General features: G+C 39.5%; 1 protein-coding gene across 3 annotated transcripts in view; it reads right to left on the bottom strand.

Moving 5' to 3' along the window:
* SYT1 (synaptotagmin 1) overlaps nt 1-25,349 on the bottom strand; it is a 360,726-nt gene that overhangs the window by 228,555 nt on the left and 106,822 nt on the right. For 2 of the 3 annotated variants that reach the window (XM_087766719.1, XM_087766721.1), the window contains exon 3: nt 5,986-6,047. The exons of the other annotated variant lie outside the window; for it this stretch is intronic. The gene's annotated coding sequence lies outside the window, so the exon portion shown is untranslated. The remainder of the gene's footprint in view (nt 1-5,985; nt 6,048-25,349) is intronic. 3 annotated transcript variants of the gene reach the window in all.

The raw sequence follows: 25,349 nt of genomic DNA, 5'->3' as shown, positions 1-25,349 counted from the left end.
ACAGAATTTTGTAAGCACATGAGTCACAGAGAACATACCACTCTGAATAGTCTTAACATGATAACCAAAACAGAGACAAAATAGAAAACCTTTACGCTATGCAAATGTTACTATATAATTTACCAGAAGTTCATACTTCCACTGTGTGAGGGGAAAAAAAAAAGTGAAACTAATTTACAGGAAGACCTCATTAAAGAATTCAGGTAGTGTGAACACTCACATGAACTCTTTTATCCAAGCCTGCAGTACATGCACATGAATTTTAATGGGCAATGACAAAACCCGGGAGCACAGGGAATGAGGGCACTTCCATGCTGCTTCTAGATTACTATATTGCAATGAAAGACTGAAATCGTAATGTAAGGGAAGATTATTGTGATTAGTAGAGAACATTCAGAAACCACAGGCTCATTTCTTTTTGAAGGCTCATAAATTCAACTTTTACAAAGCTGGCCCTTCCAAAACCAAGGAACCCTTCATTTTGCTACTTCACCTCTGGTACATTACATACCTCTAGACATAATATGGTAAATGGTAAAATATAAAACACGGTAGCTTTTGAAATACATAGTAGAGTAAACAACGGTACTATTGTGTGCTCATGAGCTAATGGTAAGGCCAACATGAATTTAGTTCCTCTACATGCAATGGAGTCAAACTGCCCGTACAGTAATTTTCAGCAGACCATGCCTCCTCTCATCTGCTCACAGCAGAGCGCAGTTTGGCCATCCTCCTCCTGTATTAGCACTTCGTCTGTGCAGTCTCCTAATTTATGCCACATTACCTGAATATGTCTTTAATAAACAAGAATAACAAAAAAACTGTTTTCAACCAGCAGCCACCAAAGATATCAATTATTTGATAAACCAAAGTATGTGGCAGATGAAATTTGATTGCTGCTGACTACATGAGGACAATGGACACCTGTTTTGGAACACATATTGCAAGATTTTTTCCCTCCTCCACAAAGAATGACTGCAATCTTTTGCAATATCAAAGGCAAATGACAAAGGCACTAGCATTTAAAGCAAAGATGAGAACAATTAAACCCCACAAAATATAGTATATATTATGACTTTTATTTTATCCTTTTCTTAATAAGAAAAATATTAATTTTGTCTTCTTCCTATATCTGGAATCCAATATTTTTGCCTCTCAGCACTGGATATTTTAAATTTATGTTTTAATTCAGGTTGAGAAAAAGAAAGATCCACAATTTATTAATCCCAGTGTCAGAAGAATGACTTGTTCCTTAGTGTACAAGTAACATACAGTTCACAAGGGTGTTTTAAGCAGGCCCAAAGGTAGCATACATGAACTTCCTACATGGCTGAATGTATAGCCTGATCAAGCTGGTAACACTGCTCCTCACTGATGATGGATGAGAGATAAATGTAATTTTATTTCTGTTTTATTATATTCCAAAGAGAGTGTTAAATAAATTACACATTACAAATGTTAAATAACCACTGTACAGTTTCAATTCTGTAATTATATATTCATTGTTAGATCATTTGTGGTTTATAATCATAATACCATGACTGATAAAATTAACTCATGGATACTATGAAAAGGTTCTGTCAACCTATTCTGCCAGCAGGAGAGAGAGAATTTGTATGTGATGGAGTACCAATAATAGTTGATTAATTTTTTCTCACTATACACAAATAAATCCACACTATTCTGAAACAGCTGCCTGTAAGTTCTGGCCGCTTGACACAGGAATACAAGTGAGGAGAAAATCTTCGAGTGTCGGCAGAAGTGAAATTTACTTTCTACAAACAGGTCTATAACAAGTCCTGGACTTTTTGTATACATACATCAGTTGAATTATACAAACTGCTTGGAATTGCTAGCATTTATGCATGTAATTGTCAGTCATCTGCTGCCAAAACTTAAGATACGAGGGAAAAGCATAACTGATTTGGTTAAAGCTATCCCATGCTTTAAATAACAAGTTCCACCATACCTTTCCACATGTCAAATAAAAATTGCAAGAGCTGACCCATATTACAGTGTGTTGCAACCCTGTGCAAATTCCTTAGATATAGGCATATGGCATTATTCTATGCATTATTACCAACAATACTAATAATGCTCTTGGTCTGCAAAATATCTATTTGATACTAGAAATAGCAAGCTCAAAATTTGCCAAAGATCGGGAACATTCTGCGATGCAGCTCTGCCAAGAGGAAGAGGAGATGGCCCTGTGTGGGAGATGTGAGGAGAAACTATGAAGCTGGAGTAGATTAGCTGTGTAGGTAAAAGACCGGAAAGATAAAGAGTGAAGAGATGTACGATAACTTGTAGGGAATATAAACCACAAGAGTCACAGGGGAGAAGACGAGAAAATGGAAACGATTGACAGAAGCAGCAATGGAAAGTTAAGAGAAATAGATAAATAAGAGTTTTGAGAAGTTTTTTTAAAACTGATTTTTTTTTTTCCCCTAACAATCTTCTGGAACATACGTATGATTTGTTATATGTCTAAAAAATGCCCACTGGTAGCACAGTTTAGTACATTGTATAAATAACCATACAGATTTTCAAACAAGCACTACGTTGCCCTCACCTTCAATGAAATGTCACACATTTCCTTTCATGTCATCTGATTAAACATAACGTTAAAAAATTGAACTTGGTTGCCCAGAGAGATACTGAGCATTTGTTGGCTACTGAGGTTTATACATATTCTTTTCCACCAAGGAGTTTTATTTTTACTGCTTGCCAAAAAATATTCAAGGTTTATTTCTGTTCAAAACTAGTCTGTTCCATATGCCAGTTCAGCTAAATGAATAGAGGTTTTCATAGGGTCATAGAATTGTTTAGGTTGGAAAAGACGCTTAAGATCATCAAGTCCAACCGTTAACCTAGCACTGCCAAGTCCACCACTAAACCATGTCCTTAAGCACCACGTCTACCCTTCTTTTACATACTTCCAGGGATGGAGACTCAACCACTTCCTTGGGCAGCCTGTTCCAATGCCTGACTACCCTTTCGGTGAAGAAGTTTTTTCTAATATCCAACCTAAACTTCCCCTGGCGCAGCTTGAGGCCGTTTCCTCTCATCCTATTGCTTGTTACTAGGGAGAAGAGACCGACCCCCACCTCGCTACAACCTCCCTTCAGGTAGTTGTAGAGAGCAATAAGGTCTCCCGCAAGCCTCCTCTTCTCCAGGCTAAACAACCCCAGCTCCCTCAGCCACTCCTTATAGGACTTGTACTCTAAACACTTCACCAGCTTCGTTCCCCTTCTTTGGACACACTCCAGCACCTCAATGTCCTTCTTGTAGTGAAGGGCCCAAAACTGAACACAGTACTCGAGGTGCGGCCTCACCGGTGCTGAGTACAGGGGCACTGTCACCTCCCTGGTCCTGTTGGCCACACTATTCCTGATACAAGCCAGGATGCCATTGGCCCTCTTGGCCACCTGAGTACACTGCTGGCTCATGTTCAGGCGGCTGTCAACCAACACCCCCAGGTCCTTTTCCGCCAGGCAGCTCTCCAGCCACTCTTCCCCAAGCCTGTAGCGTTGCATGGGGTTGTTGTGAGCCAAGTGCAAGACCCGGCACTTGGCCTTGTTGAATCCCATACAGTTGGCCTCAGCCCATTAATCCAGCCTGTCCAGGTCCCTCTGTAGAGCCTTCCTACACTCCAGCAGATCAACACTCCTGCCCATCTTGGTGTTGTCTGCAAACTTACTGAGGGTGCACTCAATCCCCTCATCCAGATCGTTGATAAAGATATTAAATAGAACTGACCCCAGTACTGAGCCCTGGGGAACACCACTTGTGACCAGTCACCAGCTAGATTTAACTCCCTTCATCACAACTCTTTGGGCCCAGCCATCCAGCCAGTTTTTTACCCAGCAAAGAGTATACTCGTCCAAGCCGTGAGCAGCCAGTTTCTCCAGGAGAATGCTGTGGGAAACCATGTCAAAGGCCTTACTAAGGTCCAGGTAGACAATGTCCACAGCCTTTCCCTCATCCACTAAGTGGGTCACCTTGTCATAGAAGGAGATCAGGTCAGTCAAGCAGGACCTGCCTTTCATAAACCCATGCCTACTGGCCCTGATCCCCTGGTTGTCCCGTACATGCCGTGTTGATGGCACTCAGGATGGTCTGCTCCATAACCTTCCCTGGCACTGAGGTCAGACTGACAAGCCTGTAGTTTCCCAGATCCTCCTTCTGGCCCTTCTTACAGATTGGCATCACATTTGCTAACCTCCAGTGAACTGGGACCTCCCTGGTTAGCCAGGACTGCTGATAGACAATGGAAAGTGGCTTGGTGAGCACTTCCACCAGCTCCCTCAATGTCCTTGGGTGGATCCCATCTGGCTCCATAGACTCGTGTGTGTTTAAGTGGTGTAGCATGGTGCTGACCATTTCGCCTCGGGTTATGGGGGCTTAATTCTGCTCCCCATCCCTGTCTTCCATCGCAGGGGGCAGGGTACCCTGAGAACAACTGGTCTGACTATTAAAGACTGAGGCAAAGGCAGCATTAAGTACCTCAGCCTTTTCCTTGTCCTCTGTCACTATGTTTCCCCCCGCAGCCAATAAAGGATGGAGATTCTCCTTAGCTCTCCTTTTGTTGCTAATATATTTGTAGAAACATTTTTTGTTGTCTTTCACAGCAGTAGCCAGTTAAAGTTCCAGCTGGGCTTTGGCCCTTCTAATCTTCTCCCTGCATAACCTCACGACATCCTTGTAGTCCTCCTGAGTCACCTGCCCCTTCTTCCAAAGGTCGTAAACTCTCCTTTTATTCCTGAGTTCCAGCCAAAGCTCCCTGTTCAGTCAGGCCGGTCTTCTCCCCTGCCGGCTTGTCTTTCAGCACATGGGGACGGCCTGCTTCTGTGCCTTTAAGATTTCCTTCTTGAAGAATGTCCAGCCTTCCTGGACTCCTTTGCCCTTCAGGACTGCCTCCCTCTCTCAACCAGTCCAAAATCAGCGCTCCAAAAGGCCAAGGTAGCAGTTCTGCTGACATTTTGTATATGACAATAAAATTCCTTCAACTCTACTGCGCGAAACAGCCAAATGCATGTTCTATAAGCAGAATAGTGCTGAAGAGCACATATTGTCTGTACATTACTTACTGTCCACAATCTTCTACCACAAAAAGGCAGGCTCTATTAGCACCTAGTACAGAGGAAGTGTTTTGTTGCAACTGTTAACAGAAATGCCTTAGCACACATTCACCCGCTTTGGTTCTCAAAGGATATTGCCACCTTTTAATACCCAGTAATACAGGACACCCATATACCCTGCTACGTTTCCCAGGGCATATTACTTAGGATTGTCAATAAAAGCAGTGTCCGTTCCCTACTGTATCACAACTGGTACTTCACCAGCAGCCTGAGATTTTTTTCAAAGGACATCAATAATATCACCCACAACACAACCATGGCTCATTTTCTTGTCTCTGCGAGCAGTCTTAATTTCTTGATGTTTTATAAAGCTGTAATTATCAAAGGCCAGTGCAGCCATGCATTGTGATTGGTCATACTGTGTGGTGAACAGCACAGCTCTGACCAGAGCAGTTCAGAACAATTAGTCAGTGATTAAGTGGTTAACACAAACCCATAAAACTCTCTTATTCGTGTCCAGACCCAACAGGTTCTGACTACAGTGATAAACCTAAGTGTTCCTCTGCAAAATTTCAGGTGTGAGCAAATGTTAGTGTAATACTATTTTTAACTTGGTACGTTCTAGTATTACAATTCACTTTTACTGAGAAGAAAAAGGCAATATTTTCAGTATGGGCAGCGATGAAGACACATTGTGTGGATTATCTGGGCCTCTTACCTAACATGATTATAGGATTAATAAAAGTCTACCCCTATGAAATGCAACTGAGTTGGATAAAAAGCAGTAATACTCACTGCACTAATTTGTTACACTTGTTAAAATAACTGCAAATAAGAAAAAATAAAAAAAAAAATGGAAGTAGAAATAGTGTTCAGCTTCAGAGTACATAATCCGGTCACTTACTGTTCACAATACAGACTGTGAGCTTAACTCTCTTCTCTTTGTTTTTTCAGGACTCCACGTTTCTGTAAGAAAAACAAATACATGCATTTATCACCTACCTAAAATAAATTACCTAGTTTCATTTGTGTCATAGAAGCTTGCCATTTTCATATTTAGTTTTGGTTTACTCCAAGATTTAAAGTCTTGGGTTTTTGTGAAAGCATCTAGAAGAGAAAATCCACATTGCTCCTTATCCTTAAAAGTCAAAGTTTCCAGTCTTAGATACTACAATAACAGCAGAGATGGGAAATCCACAGGTTCAGGGGACAAATCTCTTTTGAAACCTCATACCAAATTCTGGGCATCTGAATTTCATCTGGGCACCTGCAGCCCTCCCCAGTTTAGGTAAGGTGACAGGCTTTCACACCTGTGAGGCTGGCAATCCTCTGGTCAAAATTAAATTCTCATGCTGTATTAGATCTTGGCTGGATTACCCCATTAGACTGAGGAGTTAAGGAAGAAACAACGTGTACCTCCAATGACAGCCACAGCCTCCCCCACTGCTTCTGGAGGAGAGTGGGACATGCAGCAGAGGGGTGTTTGATGCTCCACTCCCACTGTTTCATGCAGACAATTAGCATAATAAACACTGATCACAGCACACCAGCTGCTTAGCCCTTCTTGGGCAGTTTACAGGCACCGCAACAGAGGTGCATTTTAAGGCCGGATTTGAAGGAACACAGCACACTGGCTTTGCAGATTTTTACTATTAACAATATTCATGAATAAAGGTTGCATGAGAGAAGGGAGAAAATTGGGACTGATGAGTAACAAGGGTTGCAATAAGGGCAACATTGACGTGAACGAGCAGGCAGGGTCAAGCTGTGAAGGCACTTAAATGCGAAGATGACCAATTTTGATGCGGTTAAAAAAGGGAGCCAAATGCACATTTACCAAGATAGGTAAATGTATTTTTAATTTTACATCAACTTTGCCATAGGAAAATGAAACTGCTGTTATCTAAAATTGTCAAACATCGACCCTTACTCTGGTCTTTAAAAAAGGCAAATCACGATTCCATCCAGCATCTCACTCTAAATTGACGAAGCTACCATCTTTCATGACTCAAATAATAAAGGATTCAGAATATAACTGATTAAAAAAAAATCCAATTTTCCCTTCTTTTTTATTAAAAAAAGTAATATTGCCTTCTGTATAGTTCTGTCAGTATCTATGATATCCCAGAAATCACTCACTTGCATGTCAGCCTACTGAAGAAACTTGTTAGGCAACAAGTACCAGCTATTTGGAGCTGAGGGCTATACAGGCCGTAAGTCCGAAGCATACAATATTATGTTGTTCTTAAGCTTTGAACTTTTTTGAACTGTAGGGATTAGCTCTTCTATCTAACAGCCTATTTCGTTATGTCCTAGACATCGGTGAGGAGTTGTGGAGCACTCAAACAATGCAAAGTTAGCTGGACAATGATAGGAAAGCCTTATTTCATAAGGGTTTAGAGTAATTCAGATGCTGGTGTAAAACACAGCTGTGGGATCAACTCACTTCTTTCCCAGAGTTTGTAATACATCTGATAATAGTCTTAGCAGGCCTTACATAGCTTGGTGCTCCTTATTAGCTGTATAAAATGTCCTGGTACAGGCCATGACAGACCTAATCTGAACTACTGTACTCCATTACCTCTTGAATGGGTTCAACCAAAACTTTGCCTCTCCCTGTCATTCAAACCCTTCCAAACTGAGGAGTTTGAAATTCAGACACACTCAGAGACAGGTTTCAGTTAAAAGCTCTAATCCCAACCTTCTCCCGGGGTTCAGAGCCAGGGTTTTGGTTCAGGTCTCTGTGTACATCTTGCATTTGAATAGAGGTAGCTGCAAGTGCCTTAGAGAAATTAACACACAGAGTCACACCTGCTCTGCGGTACACTGTCTCAATCTTCCCCTGTTTCTCTAAGCTGTCTGTGTCAAGCTGTGTCATATTATTACTGAGCCTTTCAGGCGATTAACTATTTCCTTCTGCTGCAAAGACAGAAAATGGAAAGGAAAGACAGATGTTTACTTGAGTATTAACTGGAAATAACTGAACAAAAATACAGGTTATGTGCTAGATTAGAGAAGCAAATTTAAGCGAAACCATGAGTAAATGCGGTGCCTCATTAAGTGCAAACAGAGACAGCCCGCCTGCACCCTTGAAGTTGACAGACGGAGTTTCCAAAACATGAAAAAGATAATGCAGATCTGGAACAAATAAGTAAAAACTAATCAATAAAAATCAACAGTAATCAAGGATGCTAAATATCAGCACTCTTTGCAAGGATTTGCAGAGCTAAAATATATAGAGAGAAATAAACAGGAAAGATTTGCATTTCTAAAGAAAGATCAAAAAATTACCAGAGAAATTCAACTGTGTTTCTATCAGTTACTATTAAACACAGGCTGGTTTTTATGCGATGTGTTGGCAGATTAATTCATTCACCCTTGGTTATGGACTCCTGTGGGTCCTCAGTGCAGGAGATCCCCTGCAGTGACAACTATATTTCCAGAGCTACAAATAGCAGCTGTCATACCGCTAGTATCTTCCAAGGCTCAGTTTTCATTTCAATAATATTTTCAAGGGAAGACTTTTCCTAATGAAACCATTGGAAATATCAACAGAAACACATTTTGATATGCCTGAATACATCTTGTAATATCCCTTTGAAGCATAATCTGTATTTTACAAATGGTATCTACAGAAGATACTTTAGGGCATGTAATTTTAGGGTAAGTAATCATGTAAATGGTCTGCAACTTTTACTTTAGTTAGTCATAAGGATATGCAGAAGCAACCAAAACAGAGCCTTTTTTAGTGAATTCTAAGCTTTCTGTTCCCAGTTACCTTTAGTGGTAACCAATTATGGAAATAGTCCCATTAAGCTGGGGTACAAGAACTGGACCTCTAAAATAAACAAAATTCAGTCAGCCACACTGAATTTAAGAATATACATGCATATCTTTACTCATGAAATGAAACCCTACTCCACTGCAAGGAAGGGATTCTTTGCAGTTTTTCTCAGGAAACTTGTTTAACTCATACAGAAACAGAGCAGATTTATATTTATTACAGGTGACAGACCATGTTTAGCATCACAGAATCATGGCAAAAATAAGCCCCTTCTATTAAATCTTTCACTATTCACTGTGAACTGTAATATAAAAGACGAAAGGGAAGTTGCATGGTAATTAAAGATTTCTCAAGATCTCTTAGGCCATCTGCAGTTTCTTTATTCTATTACTATTTTTACAGCCAGGAAGAACCCTGTGATCTTTTACAAACTCCATGAAGAAACAATTTTTGTCTGTTTAGGATTACGGGCTAAACACTCATTAGTAGAGCATATGGCTGTTATTTGAATATTTTTCTCTCTCTTCTTTCAAACACTGAGGAATAATTTTGCAAACTGAATCGTTATACTCTGGAGTAATAAAGAGCTGCTAACACATCATCATTATGGTTCAGTGACGGTTTGAGAGCACAACTGGACAACATTTTTGTTATGAAGAACTGAAGCTCTGGAAATCAGTTTCAGGTGGGTTTTGGTTTTGACAGAGCTGAAACTTAGCCCAGGTTTGCTCAGGAGTTTATTGATCCTCTTTCAAACCTGAGGGCATCCCTTTATGTGGCATATCTGGGAGGTTTTGAATAACCCATTCTGAAATTTTGGGTGGCAAAATGAGAAAACATAAACCAAACTTCAAACAAAAAACAGCTGGTGTTTAGCCTACTGAATTTAGCAGCGCAGCCTCAAAACCCAACTCCAGTAGTGTTAGAAATGAAAATGGGAATTTCAAATTTTATTCTCTGCTTTAGAATTATTTATAAGAGAGAAAATCAGATTAATTGAAAGTGAAGTTATATAGTATTATGAATAGACTGACATCCTGTAAAACATAGAACTGACATCTGGGAAAATGAGGCTAACATTCGATTATGAAGTTTAAATTAGCTAATAACCAACACAGAGTCTGGATAATTTCTAGTTGCATATGTGCAACAAATTAAATGTATTTTGAAAAAAATGGAGCTGTGGGCATTTATTAATTGCTTCACATATTGAAACAGAAATTGTCGTACATTATGAACTTTACAGCCCTTAATCATATGCATATTCTAATATTTTATGGGCTTAATTTGCTCAGCATAAACTTTTTACTGTGAGTAACATTGATTTTGTTGAAGCCTCAAATAAGTCACGGAACAGATCTGAGGATTAGTTTGGAAGGGATTTAAAGCACACACTGTGAATCCCTATACAACCACCACTTAAAACACTATCCGTTCAGGCCCAGATGGATTGCTATGGCAACAGAATCCCAAATACCAGGTTTGTAACTAACAAAAATGTAAATTATTGATGAACTCAGAGTTGTCTCTCTTGGACACCCTCCTATTCAAATACCAAACCGTATGGTTAGAGTACAGAGAAAAGGTTGATATGCAATTTCCCCAGCCCAGTGAGCACTAATCCCAAAGGATTTCATTAAATCTTTTGGCTTAAATTTTTATTCTTGGAACAGCAGTCAGCAAGCAGGGATTACATTAAAACAGGCGCTATTGAGGTCATTACTGACTGAATTCAGGCCTGTAATACAACAAAACAGAAACTAATTTTAAATACACCTCCACCAAAAAAACCCTAAATAGCACTCCTCTAAGTTACCGTATAGAAGATGACAGCATTCTTGCCCTCACACCCATCACCCTGCCAGTAAGAAATGATGGAGAACAGTACTGAAGAGTAAAAACCAATATACACATTATTTGATAAAGAGATACACGTATCATAGTAGACATGATTGTGCCAAACAAGTGAGCTGCAGAATAATGAATGAAAGGAGGCTCAGTAGTCTTTGATATTCTGTAAATCAAAATCTAGAATGAAAAGTTCTCCAGCAAATAAGCAAACCAGAAAAAAAAAAAAAAAGTACTTATTGCCATCTTTATTGCAAATGTCATGTAAGTCTGGTAAGGGAATAAATAGTGGTAGGAAAGCTAAGCACTCCTATGGACCCCCTTTTCTGGAAAGCCTTGCAGACTGTATACAAAATGGGACCAACACAGTGAGTGCCACACAAAAATGTACCCACCAGCTCTCACATTTTGGACTGCAACAGTCCAGAGGGTTTTAAAACAACCTAAGGCTTTAAAAAAAATAAATCTCAGATCTGTGCCTGCCATTAGGTGCCAGTGTACAAAGAAAAGAGACCGAAAACTTCTGCCTGTTAGAGCTTGTTACCAGATCCTCTGTCCTCTCAAAACTAGGGGGAAAAACCAGGACAGAGAGTAAGTTTGTAGAAATGGATAAATATGGATGCATGCTGCTGGTTTTCCTAATGGAAAGGAAACAATTATTGAAACACAAAATGAAAGAGAAAAGATAAACAAATACAAGGAGCCATTTTTTAAGACAAGGGAAAAATTTAGAGCAACAGAACGAAAAAGAAAGGATACTGGTTGTACCACATATTTCCTGGTGGGGCAGGAGAAATTCTCCCATCCTCATTCATACACATGAGCATTTATGCAGCACAGTATATAAAGACAGAGTACCTATACAGGGGAGCTGCCATTTGGACAGCCATTTAAGTTACAGATATTGACTAGATTGCAAGCCTTTTTTAGTTCTTGACATACAATATTTAAATATTTCAGCCTACAATTTAGCAGAACACACATGAAGTGTCACTGTGGCCATTGGTGGTAAAAACAGTATTTAAACCCTGCTTCCTCTGCCCATTCAGTCTGTGGCTCGGCCATTCCCACCCTGTGACCCATGTGGTTAAAGGTGAGCACAGTTTTCAGCTTTAGGGATTTCTCTACTTAGTGAAGGACTCTGCTTATTGCAGAATTTGTCTCTAGGACTACTTTTTACAATACCAGCAATAAAGCTGCTTTTTTTGGCCTCTGTTCATTCATATTTAGTTACCTGCTGCCTAATGTTCAAAGATGCTGCTCATCTGTTGCTTCCTCAATATTTCAGTTCTTAGCAGATTAAAGATCCAAGGATTTCGGCTCCATGGAGGCTCTGCAGTCCTCTTCCCATAGGAAATTGGCTAGTCTTTTCTTGCTTATATTCCACACCTCCATCTGACATGCTGTGTTTCTGCTACACAGAACTCATACACAGGCTAGAGAGGAGCTATTAACCCTCGGTAAGTGCTAGATGCTCCTCAAGTGCCCCTGCATCTCTCTCCCAGCTGCACAATGCTTCTCACATTCTCAGGTTCTGTTTCTCCTACTAGCACTGCCCAGAACATGGCTTGCTGCCCCCCTTGGTTCTCAGTCCTGGTGGATTCAAATCTCCTGTTGCTCATCAACTGCCTTTTCCAGCTTCTGCTTCATCCTCATGCTTGGCTTGATGTTAAAAGAGGCATCCACTCTGATATTTCAATCAACCACACTTAGGTCACTATCATAACTTCATGATCAATACACAATCACATGAATCAGTGGACACTAAAAGATTCTCTTTTCATGAAAAAAAAAACCCTATTAACAGTGATAATATGGCCAGTGACAACACAGTCACAAGTTGATATCTAAATCAACTTGAGCTTATGCCCTTATGACAACTCTTGGCCATACGCAGGAATGCCAAAGGACTATCAGAATTTCAGACAGCACTAGCATTCCCCCCAGTATCTATCCAGGACAATATATGGCTCTTCCTCTACTAACATGCATTTCACAGTGAAGCTACTGTAGTCCTGCTGTACAAATGGGATGTCAGATGTGCCAGAGATGTGGATGTACACCAAATGTGGCACAGACTCCCAGGAATTCTTTGCATTTGACAGACCATTACAGCAGACAAGTTGGATGTGTTCACACTATATAGGGACACTTCAACCACTCTGCTGCATCTGCCACGCAGTAACTGTGGAGCTGCTCTGTGCATAGCTTGCCATTCCTGTTTTGTGATTGCTGGGTATGTCTCAGCCGTTTTCTCAGAAAATAGCAGAATTTTCAAACTTTACATAAAGCCTACGTTTTTCCATTTGCAAATATGAACACATGAGAATACTACTAACATTTATTAGTAATAAAAAAGCTGTAAGAACTTTATACATCAGAGGGTAACTTCATTTTCCTAAGCTAAAGTTTTCAAGGCTTCAGCTGAAACAATCAGCACTCCTGACAGAGCATACTATCATATTTAATTCCAAGTATTTTCAGGCTTTCCTAGACAAAAAGATAAAATGCTACTGTTATTTTCTGAGTCATTGAAGAAAAAAGAAATCTAGTCCTCCACGAGTTGCTTCATAACAATATTTAGACTAGATTTCTTGGATTATATGAAGTGATAAGAAAATAGTTCCTAGCAAAACTGGTTTCAGAAGTCATATTTAGGTTGTTTGTTACATCTATAGACCAAGATTTATTTAGAAGCACAGTGAAGGTTTTTAATCAGTCTCCCAAATCCTTCCTAGAAGGATAACATAGATCTTTACATTAACAGCTGGTGTATTTTATGGAACTAACAGAAGCCATCTAACTGTAAACACTTTGAAGAACTTCACTACCTTCGATACACATTTGGCTGCGTTCCAGTGTTTGGAGATTCAAAATCTAATTGTTTTTATCACAGGACGGAAGAACCTGCTACAATATCCACTGCAGGATGTGATTATACGTTACATAACACTGCTGAGCTTTTTGTTCTGGAAGTTCGGCGTGAGGGTTTTTTAATTTATTTCTCAATTCTGCTCTACAAAAATGCACTAATGTTGGCAAGCAATTCACCCATAAAACCTGATATTGAATATCAGCACCTCAGCAGACTAAGCAATGTTATCTCTGGATGAGTTGTTCTAATAACTTTTCCATATTACCCTAAAGAGACTTACAGTGGCAACAATGTCAATATTTGCAGGCCATTTAAATGCATCCCTTCAAAGACAACTTTTTAGGGTAAGAGAAAATCCTGAACAGACTTATTCTGAGGTTCACCTGGATATATACACTAAAGGATGATAATTCACCGTTGGTATAGTGTTAGCCAACACTTTCTCTAATATACTGTAACTTTTATTCATACTGCTGTTTTAATTCTGCTAAAGAAAATTATTAAAAATAAATATGAAAGTCTACCAAGTCTAAAGAGACAAAACCAAGTTACTGCCTACCCCTTCCTTTACTAATCCAAGAAGTAACGGCCTACATATTGTTCAGATTTCTGGTAGGCAGCAAAACAAATCCTACAAAAACAGGTACATCAATTTCCGAAGCTACTACCCAAGATCTCTCACATTCATTTTAACGATGCTTGCTCTGCGCCTACCATGCAACATCCTTTGTTCTACACCAACAGCTCTCTGCTCCCTTTCACCTTTCTGTAACTATCTGGGGACTTCATATCCCAAGACTACTGTTTTTAACATTCACGTGAAATTTCACCTCTCTCATGGGCACAGCTGGCTTTTCCTTTTTGTTGAACCACATCTTAAACTAATAAGAGAATTAAATGTCATCAACTTAAATGAGGATTTTTCTTTACAAGAAGAGATGATGCATTGTACTTTTCTGTGGTCGGCAGCAGCAAAGAATGAAAAACTCAAAATTAAAAACCAAACTGGAAAGCACTGATCTTTTGTACTGGTACTAGAATTTATTAATAATAGGATCACTAAATAAAGTAAGCATACTCAAAGAAAGATTTTAAAGATTTCTTTCCAGTTACAACATATAATACTTTATTAACTCATTTACCAAAAAAATATTTCTAATCACTCTACTATGGTTTAGCACTGAATTAACTTTATCACAAGAAAACGGCAAGCAGTTATACAATCATCAGTGGAAATATTTTACAACCTTATGGCTAGACAATTAGGATGACAAAATCATGAGCCATTAGTTAAAAATCCAAAAATGTTCGCAGCCTTCTAATTATTTATGTTAAAAAATTAACTGTGCTATTTCTGTCTTTGATACATTTGTCACAAGAATGGATTACTATTATGAACCTGTCATATAAACATCACAAAGTCTGTTGGAAAATATGAATTCATCTTGTACCATGTTCTTTGTCTTCCTCAGCATATTAGAATATTAGCCCTCTTTACAGTTAGGAAAAAAAACAACTTAAGCAATTGTTTAAAATTGCATTTTGATAAGTTATGGTTCTATAGTACAAAGATCTAAAGAAACAAAAAATAAACTGGATTAGGATGAAAACAACAGGATTTGTGGAGATGCCCCTGAAAATTAGAGAACTGAACAGACCAGTTTTTTTAAACCTCTCTGTTATATCCACATTTGTCACAGTCTACTTCTGACACTGTCAAGTGTCTGTCTTATTTAGTACTGTCCAGAACATTATTTTTTCAGTAACTGTCATTGTAGCAGACAGCAGTGTCTCCTGGAAGGGGCAGTATATAGCACCATTACAGAATTAAAAACGAGATGCGCTGATCAGTATTACTGGTCCTCAAACACAAGTAATGAGATGACCAGTCAGTAGATCATTCTGGTTCTTCAGTGGTTTTCCTTTTGCCTAGACACAGAGGAGCAATCACACAGACACCAACAAATAAACCAAACGAAACAAAAAATAGTAGACAGAAGCATTGTCTGGGTATTATATATGTGGGTAAATGCCACAAGCAAAGCAAACTGGAGTTTACAGCCAGGCTACAACTTGCTGAAGAAACGTAGAACCTAAATGACAAGAGTGAACCTTGAGTGACAAACGACAACAGCCTGTGAAAAGTACTGCATGGATATGCAAGTGGCCACGGTTGCAACTGCTGCCTTAATTCTCAGAAGCTGCAGAGCCAACTCTGCAGCAGCTGCACAGTTCAGTAGAAATGTCTCATACCCCTGAGATAAATGGTTGTCAGCTTGGCTGGCTGTGCAAGGTTAGTCATCAGAGCTCTTAGCCAAGCGCAGTTGATGTCTCAGCTTAGGGTAGCTAAGTCATGCTATTTTCTGTAGTTAGTGGCACATAGTAACATACTACCTGGCCACCTTGGCTTCCTTCCCTAGTCAACAAACTGGGTAGGGCTGGCATCTAAAGTAAATTTCACCTCCACGCTTATGCAAGCACAGTAAAAGTTTTAACTAGCCTATTGCTGCTAGGATTTGGGTCTAAATTCATAATTGTATAACATCACCTAGAGATATCATTTCAGTATCTTAAAATATTTTTTTACATAGTATGTGCACATGCCAGACAAATGCATCTGATTTTGCAATCCTAAAGATGAAACTTTGAAGCATCATGACTTTTTTCATCTTGACACTACAAGCAGAAACCTAGGGACTGGGGAATTCAGGCAGACCTTTTAATCACAGGTGTCACCCTGGTCCATGACAGAAGACCTTAACAGCCAATCCTTGCAGGTTACATGCAATGATATTATTACAAAAAGCAGGATAAAAGACAAGTGGTGGTTTTGCAAGTCTACATAAAAGGAAAAAAGGAAGCATCAAGTCCACATTCAGCAAATCTGATAGCCTAATCAAAAAGTAGCACATCAGACATTGCAGAGTGTCGAGGTACAGATGGCTAGGAACATTAAAAGAAGTAGTTATCATTATTGTTCCTTACATAGTTGAGTAAAGAAAAGACATCTTGATATTGTATTTGGCTATAAAATCAACTTCCTCAGCTAGATATTGCCAGAAGGAATCTAATGGAAATGTCTATTTAGTGAAAATCAAATAATTACCTTGTAATTACCATCTCATGTGTCACATTTAATGTTAGCATCTCTGAATCAAGGAAAATTCAAGAAAGGTCTATTTGAAATCCCTAAAAAACCCACATGGCAGATATTTTAATTGGGCTACTTTTGCTAATGAAGCTAAGTATTCCACATAGCAATATTTCTCCCTCTTTGTAGAGCCAAATGTTAACGTAAACCACCCTTTAATTTAATCTTCCTATCCGTCCTGAGGAAACCTGTTTAATTTCTGATTATTAGATTCTCTGAAATATAGCTTATTCAGACCAAACTTTAGCCACTTCATAAAAACTACTGATTTGCACTCAAATAGCACACTGGAGCAGTTTGAAAGGAAAAACCATTTGTTCTGTCTCAGCTGATGTATAGCGTAATTTTCTGAGATTCTTTCATCGCAATTTGCAAACACATTAGCTAAGACTATAAAACAAAAGCAATCTGTACTACCCATGGCCCAGAAGAGACAGAAGCAGAAAGTTAGAAAACGTAACAAATGTCTGCATCATCTTGAGGCATGGACACACTCTACCTCAACGCAGAACATCATTATCCAAAATGTGCCTCATGTATTTTTCTAACCGACAAAGCAAGTCTGGCCACTGAACACCTAATACTACAATATATTCTTAAAACAGGCTGTATTAGATATCTAAGGAGGGGCCTAGAGAAGGCAAACTTATGCTAGACTAATTCAGGGGAGCAACACTGCAGTTAGATTATGAGACTTCTAGCCCCTTTGTCTACTTCCTTCAATTCCATCCGCAATTCTGTAGTCAGTCTAGCTTTGGAGAGGGATTTATTTCCCTTTCTTCTTTCTATATCAAACTGCTATAATGCCACAGATCTCACAGCAACCCCAAAAGAGGGAAGCTGCTTAACACTGAAACACTGACGTTCCCTGCTGAATGATCCAATGCAGAATTTAGCAGGTCCCACTAAACAGATTTTGAGATTTTTTTTTTTAAAGAAAGCAGATGTAAGGGAATATGTTGTGAGTAGGAAGGTGCATGTGAATGTAGCTTTGGTAAACAGTCAGATAAGAGCACAGCCACATTCATGGATAGGAAGGGACAGCATAACAGACATCACTACGCAGAATGATTGTTTCAGCACCTCTCAGCATGGATTTTAAACAAATCAAGAAAACACCACATGATGTATCTAAAATTGCATTTCAGCATCTGGCAAAAAGGAAATATCTGTTAAAGATCATCTGGTTCAAGCAAGCCCTTAATATGAGTTTCTGTAAAAAGAGAACTTGAAATTGCCTGTCAACAAATCAGCAGATGCCCTTTCTGAAGCTGACAGGTGCTTTTTGGCATTAATGACCGTAAATACTTCCTTGCACAGGGTACAATCAATTGCTTTAATCAATTGCTACTATCACTTATGAAGTATGCAGACAATTTTCTAATCTATGCTGTGCAGTGACATTACATATGCATGTTCAACATACTCTGGCAAAGCTAACTGTCAGTTTCTTTTCATTTTGACAAAAATCAGCATTTTGCCTATAAGGTTACAGTCCTGTCTCAAGAATAACTAAGTGTGGGCTCTTAGGCAAAATTAATTCCCCTAGAATACAATAACACAATCCACAGCAGTGTCAGTCTTCAGCAAAGTCTGTGATACATGGAGATTTTAGGATGCAATGTGAAATGTTGCTTTATGAACAGAACAACCTGACAGCTTAAAACAGGAACATTAAGGGTGCATTCAGGTACATGGATATATATCAATATATCAAACGCCTTTGTTAACTATTTTCTTAAAGTTCAGTCCATATATCAGAAAATTCAAGACAATAAGTCTGTATAAGATTAGAAACCAGGAAGAGTCAGAGAGAAGTTAAAATATCAAAAAAATCAAATATATCCTCCCCTGGCCCTGGTTTCATTTGCTCCTTCTTGATGTGCTTTCTCTCCTTCTTCTCCACCTTCTCCTTAAACTAAAAAGGGCATCAAACAGAGTTGATACTTGCCTTTCTTTGCACCTAGACAGTTCCTTCGAGCATATGGTAAGAAGCTCCTTTAAAGTACTTTTATACTGAATCTTGCAACACCCCTATGAATAGGTAAAAAAAAAGCTGAGAGGTTAAGTTACCCTAATTGCAAAGCAATTCTTGCTTGACACGAAATCCAGATCTACTGTCTTGTAATTTACCCAGTGCTCTCTCCTACATATCAGTTTGCAATGAGATATAACAAAAAATACCAATGTGATTTTATGTCTTTCAGCTGCTATCTTCCATGCATACTACAGATAATACCCTTACCTTGGCCTGTTGAAAAAATACATCTGTTTTCAGTTTTTGCTTTGCCAGTATGAAGAAGTAAAGCATTTGAACAGATCACTGAAAATGTTACGAAAAGCTAAGAGGACCCTCAAAAGGTAGATTTGAAGAAATGAGGCAGGTAGACAGGTACTGTTAAAAAAAAAAAAAAAAGGCTGAAGACAGAGTTGGAAGTATCTGAAAGACTGAAGTTTGGACAGTATCTGGCACATGACCAGCACTATAAGCAAGCATAACAGCATAGAACAGGGAAAGAAAGCATTGGCTGGATACCAAAAAGCCCTTCTTTTGGTCTAAAATATTTTAAGGGAAATGGTAAAGTTCAGCTATGCGTGAAACTTAAAAGCTGGACTAGGAAAAGCACGATAAAGTAGGCAGCTGAAATCATCTTACATTAGTTGAACTGAGGACTAGTTGAACTAGATATTTATTTTATTGTTTCCACCTTTCCCCTCAGTGAATACCAAGCTATTACTGTGGAGGCGAGTGGAATTACCAGAGCTAATACGGGGTTAGAAGTCAAGAACTCTAGAGCTGTAATCCTGGATTGGTCTCTGACTTGCTCTGATACCATGCTTACGTCATTGTTCAGTTTCCCTGCTCAAAATGCAGAGACAATAATATCCAACTCATAAAGGAGCTTGCAGGAATTTTGAATAAACGCTCCCACTTTTAAGTTTCTTGCAGTACTTATAAGGATCAGACTACAGGACTGGATCTTAGCTTATGTCTATAAAAATACTGAGTTCAGTAGGAGAGAATCAAGGCAACCCTGAGTGTTTTTAAAAATTTCACCTTTGCATTGCTGTTTGCCATGGCAACTGAATGTTTGCACTTCTGGGACTTTGTTTGATTTCCAGAACTAAATTACAGGACAGTCTAAGTTCTCCTTTGGCCCTAACGCCTTAAGATTGCTTTTATAAGGCATTATAAACAGGAAAAGTTTTATCCCTCTCTTCATTTTTTGCACCATCTTGTTTTACAAAATTCTTTGAAGCTACCAATGCCTCTAACTATTCATCTGTAGAGGGCTCATCGCATTTGACTCTCTGGGCAAGGCTGCATTACAAAGAAACAACATGTTTGATAATACATTTATTGTGGTTCACCTGCCACTACTATTAATACTACATTTATCCTACTAAATCCCGAAGTAGTATCTCTTCACCAGCATAGGAATTATTCAACCAAAAAGTAAATGTACTCTTAAACTGAGTAGTTTGAACAAAGATGAAGTAGTAGTACAGGACTAAAGGACTGCAAGACAGTTAACAGTATTTTCTGTCAGTTGACAGTATTTGCTGGATTGCTTAAACATAATAAAGTGAATTCAGCAATAATTCTGAATTGTTTACTGTTCCATGTTTCACTTTCATAAAGAATTTTTTTTGCCTTTTTTTTTGCTTGCAAGTTGCACTTACTGTGTTACATAACTAAAATACTAAGATAAGGAATTTTCATGGTCAGTAACCCTAAATGAAATCACACTATCTTATGTAGAGGCACATATCTGTATTTGCAGGAGTGTATGCCTTTGTCAAGCTGTATCCACTCACACATACATCCCCCCTTTCCCCACCCAGTGCCCCCAGAAAACCAAGTTCCAGCCCTGTTGCATATAGCTGTTCTGGATTCATTTGGGGATTTCTGGTTACAAACTAGAGTGCACCAAACAAGCACTGGATAAAGTCCATACATACGCTTATGACAGACATAAACTGTATCTTTTATATGATTAAAAGATTGAGGCAGAAATATTTATTTTGGATAACAGTGCAGTCACACCAGTATGGGCATAAAACTGAATGTATGAATACACAACACATTAAAAATTTAATTGTTGTCATTTCCAAATATATAGAAAGGTATAGTCTTTAGAACACAATGTCATGTGACATTACGTCACAAAATATGTACTGTCAAAGGATCACCCATATCTAAGATACTGGGCTACAGAGTCTTCAATTACACAAGGGAAGAGGGGAGATGATCCCAATTTAGAAGCCTCTGTGTTAGCAGTGAGAGATTTATATCACTCCGTGCAAAACCAGTGAGGCCTTTGATGCCCAGGCTGTGTGAACACCTTCAGTTAGGTCAGTGTACCATTCCAAAATAACAACCGTAACAAATACTATGTAATTTATGGCATAAGAATAACAAAGGAAGATGGTGTCCTCCAGCCTGGATATGGCACACAGAGGCTGAGTGAGAGACATTCCTTAACAGGGTTCTAGGTCTTTATTCTGCCTGGCTGCCTTCTGAAGTCTTAAGCAATGTAACTAAATTAGAGATTGAAAGATATTGTCATTGATAGTGATAACTACCTTGGCAGGAGGCAAAAGGTTGTGCTTCAGGAGTACAGGAACATCTCTTTCGGAAGTCCGCTAAGTATATTGATTTGGCATATTCTGTACCACAAGCCTGTTTATTAAAAACAGCACTTTACTTACACTAGTCTTCCAAACATCAATAGAAAACTTCGCGTCTGAATTTTTTGATTTAACATAATAAATAATAGCTTCCTATTTTTTTTTTTCCATTACAGTACCCAGAATGAAGTGGCTAACTCATTTCAAATAAGGAAGGAGCCAGAAACAAATTAAATTATCAGCTGTCAGTTATTGCTTATGCATCAAGAATATATCCATGAGGCAATACTATGCAAAGAAACACGAGTTAGATCTAGTCAAACGTGGGTACCATATAGTATGGTTTTCTGCCTGAAGGCAACAGGTAGCCCTGCACTAGAGATGGCAGTCCCGCTACACCTATCAAGGATGCTGGGATTTCCCCTTGAAGGAGAGTGGCCAAGGGCACGTACCATCTTAAGATTAAAAAGGCAAGACAAAACGGAGTCATGTTCAAGCTGGCTCAGGAACCTTCCAGGAAGGATTTTAACCTCTGTGGGCTCCAGGGATAGCACTGAGCTGGCCAGACTGCTGGCCTTAGCACTGAAGACTGATCTGGTCTGAATTTTTTGGGAGAGCATGGAAAAAACCTTCTCCCTGAGAATCAAAGTAGCAGGATTACTAAAAAAAGTAGAGGATCTGACATTTTTTGGCTGGGATAGCCTAATTCACCTTCCCACTTAGTTCAACCTACCTTGTTTAAAGCAAAGCCAGACCATTCTGTGTAACTTTACAATTTCCTACATAACCAACCCTAAGATACCAATGCTGCTTTGAAATGACAAAGGATGAAACGAGGAAGTCCCAGGACTTCTAATACTTATCAAGGAACTGTACCACAACAAGGAAATGAACTACCTGAGAGCATGGAAGGGATCGCCCTGGTCACCAAGTGCAGCCCTCTGCAATCACAGACATCACGGAAAAACCTTTAAGCCAGAATGGCCTTGAACATCCTGCACATTGCCAAGACAACAAATTGTAGAACACACCCTACTACCCTGAAACAACTCCATGTATTTCATGCAAGGAGCCAAAAGCTACATAAATCTCTAAGCCACTGGAAGGATGTAGGAGAGCTCAAGAACACCCAAATGTCACAAGGCTTTTCAATAACAAAAGAATTTGTTAGGCGAAAATACGCAGAGGGCAGCATGGGGGGGGCAGGACTTTTCTACTTTTTCTACTGTCTTTTTCTACTATTTGTGGCGTGGAATGGAAAACAGACCTGTTTGTATTAGCTTTACCCTTCTCCAGTGATCACGTAGCTTTTGTGAGTTTTTCTTCAGCTCAGTGGAAATTAGAGGGCCTGGGTCACTTCACCAGATTCTACCATGGCTCAGTAAAACTGGTCTGTGCAGTTCTCATATGGCATAACACTGCATCTCAAAGCTTCCTTTGTGCCTTGCACTGGCTCTCTTTGTTCCTTTCCCCAGGCCATACTCCTCCTCATTTTTCAACGAATTAGTAAACTAGTTGTTTGGTTTGTTGGCTTTACATTTGGCACATTCATTCACTGCTCAGTTCTAAACGTATATGCTTCCCCCCAGATCGAGAAACAGCAATTTACTTTAGTCAGTTTAATGCAACCAAAAGGCATTTTCCTGTGAGATGCCAAATTCCCTAAACAACAGCTACTGCTTGTGGAGAGATAAAGACACCCAGCAAGATGCTTAAGCACATACTCAATGTGGTGGGTTGACCCTGGCTGGACGTCAGGTGCCCACCAAGCTGCTCTATCACTCCCCTCCTCAGCTGGACAGAGGAGAGAAAATATAACAAAAGACTCACGGGTCAAGATAAGGACAGGGAGATCAGTCACTAATTAGTAATTGCTGTCACAGGCAAAACAGACTCGACTTGGGGAAAATTAATTTAACTTATTGCCAATCAATTCAGAGTAGGGTAATGACAAAAGAAAACCAAATCTTAAAATACTTTCCCCACATCCCTCCCTTCTTTATGGGCTCAACTTCACTCCTGATTTTCTCTGCCTCATTGCCCTGAGTGGCGCAGGGGGACCGGGAATTGGGGTTGCAGTCAGTTCATCAAATGTTGTTTGTGCCGCTCCTTCCTCCTCAGGGGGAGGACTCCTCACACTCTTCCCCTGCTCCAGCGTGGGGTCCCTCCCACAGGAGACAGTCCTCCATGAACTTCACCATCGTGAGTCCTTCCCCTGGGGTGCAGTCCTTCAGGAACAGACTCCTCCAGCACGGGTCCCCCGTGGGGTCACAAGTCCTGCCAGCAAACCTGATCCAGCATGAACTCCTCTCTCCACAGGTCCTTCCAGGAGCCTGCTCCAGCGCCAGCTTCCCACGGGGTCACAGCCTCCTTCGGGCATCCACCTGCTCCAGTGTGGGGTCCTCCACAGGCTGCAGTGGATATCTGCTCCATTGTGGACCTCTATGGGCTGCAGGGGAGCAGCCTGCCTCACCATGGTCTTCACCACAGACTGCAGGGGAATCTCTGCTCTGGCACCTGGAGCACCTCCTCCCCCTCCTTCTTCACTGACCTTGGTGTCTGCAGAGTTGTTCCTCTCACATATTCTCACTCTTCTCTCTGGCTGCAGTTCCACAGTTTTTTTTTTTTTTCCCCCTTCTTAAATATGTCATTCCAAATGTGCTACCACTGTCACTGACGGGCTCGGCCTTGGCCAGTGGTGGGTCTGTCTTGGAGCCGGCTGGCGTTGGCTCTATTGGACATGGAGGAAGCTTCTAGCAGCTTCTCACAGAAGCCACCCCTTCTCCCAGAAGCTACAGCTCCCCCACTATCAAAACCTTGCCATGCAAACCCAAAACACTTAACTACTTTTAGTAGTCTGAAAACCTCCAAACTACTTCTGTACTTAAACATATGTTTGTATAACTGAATCAATGAACAGTACTCACAGTCAGGCTAGAAGAGAGCCATAATGGTAAAATTTGGTGGAAAACACCCAGATGCTTTCTGACAATAAATCAACCATAAAATCTCAGCATTTTAATTATGCTTTGTTGTTCTACTCAGAGATGCTTACAGTTTTGATTTTTGATGACTGCATGTTAATTTCATTCTGTACATGGACCAAGCATGCCCTGAGACAGGTAAGCTATGTCAAGGATTATCATCTTGCACCATTAGACGTAGTTTTCACACGAGAGAAGTTAGTTTCTGCATGTTTTTGTCCCATCTTGAAATTAATTCCATTCCCAGTACATCAGTAAAAGGCAAACAACCAAATGCTAAAATTCCCGTAATACTAGCAAACAACAGAGGCTGGATCATCTCCTAGATCTTCCTTACAGAGACTCTGAACACCCTATTTTTCACCTTGTCAGTACTGGTTATGGTTATGTACCTCTTAGGCTTACCATACAGTTTCATTGTTGACTTTTGGCTACAGTCCTCAGATTGAACAAAATGTCTTGCCATTGGTCTCTAATAATTATATAGACAAAAAGAAGTGCTTTTAGATTAGAGATTCACTTTCTCTCTCTTCAAAATGTTGTTAAAATTGTAAGCAGACACTCATCTCAACTACCATCTAACTCCAAAACTAAAAATGATCCCATGTTGTCAAAAGTTAAATTTTAAAATGTTCTGGAACCATTAATCTTGCTATTTCAAAGAAACAATCTTCTGAAAGAAAAATCTTAACTGGACTTTTCTTAAAAAAGTCTTTGTCTTCCACTTTCTCAAGCCAATTATAATTAAATTTGGGTATACTTTTAAAAATAAAATGAATACTACAGAGCAGATTCCAATACCCTCAATCACTTTGTGTGGTCCTTGACCTCTAAATTATCTCCATCCACCTATTTCTGTAATGATATATTACCTTATTTGAGAACCATCCATAGCTCGTTGCCATTGAAATTAACATCGCCAAAAGAAAAGCACCTGATATATTAATAGGAAAGAATTGAGTTATAAAATACAAATAAATAATACAGGTGTATA

The sequence above is a fragment of the Nipponia nippon genome, unplaced genomic scaffold (assembly GCF_047370975.1).
Source record: "Nipponia nippon isolate SJK-2023a ecotype South Korea unplaced genomic scaffold, ASM4737097v1 scaffold_3, whole genome shotgun sequence".
NCBI classification, from domain to species: domain Eukaryota; kingdom Metazoa; phylum Chordata; class Aves; order Pelecaniformes; family Threskiornithidae; genus Nipponia; species Nipponia nippon.
Note: the sequence above shows the minus strand (reverse complement) of the source record. Positions and strands in the feature narration are given on the sequence as shown.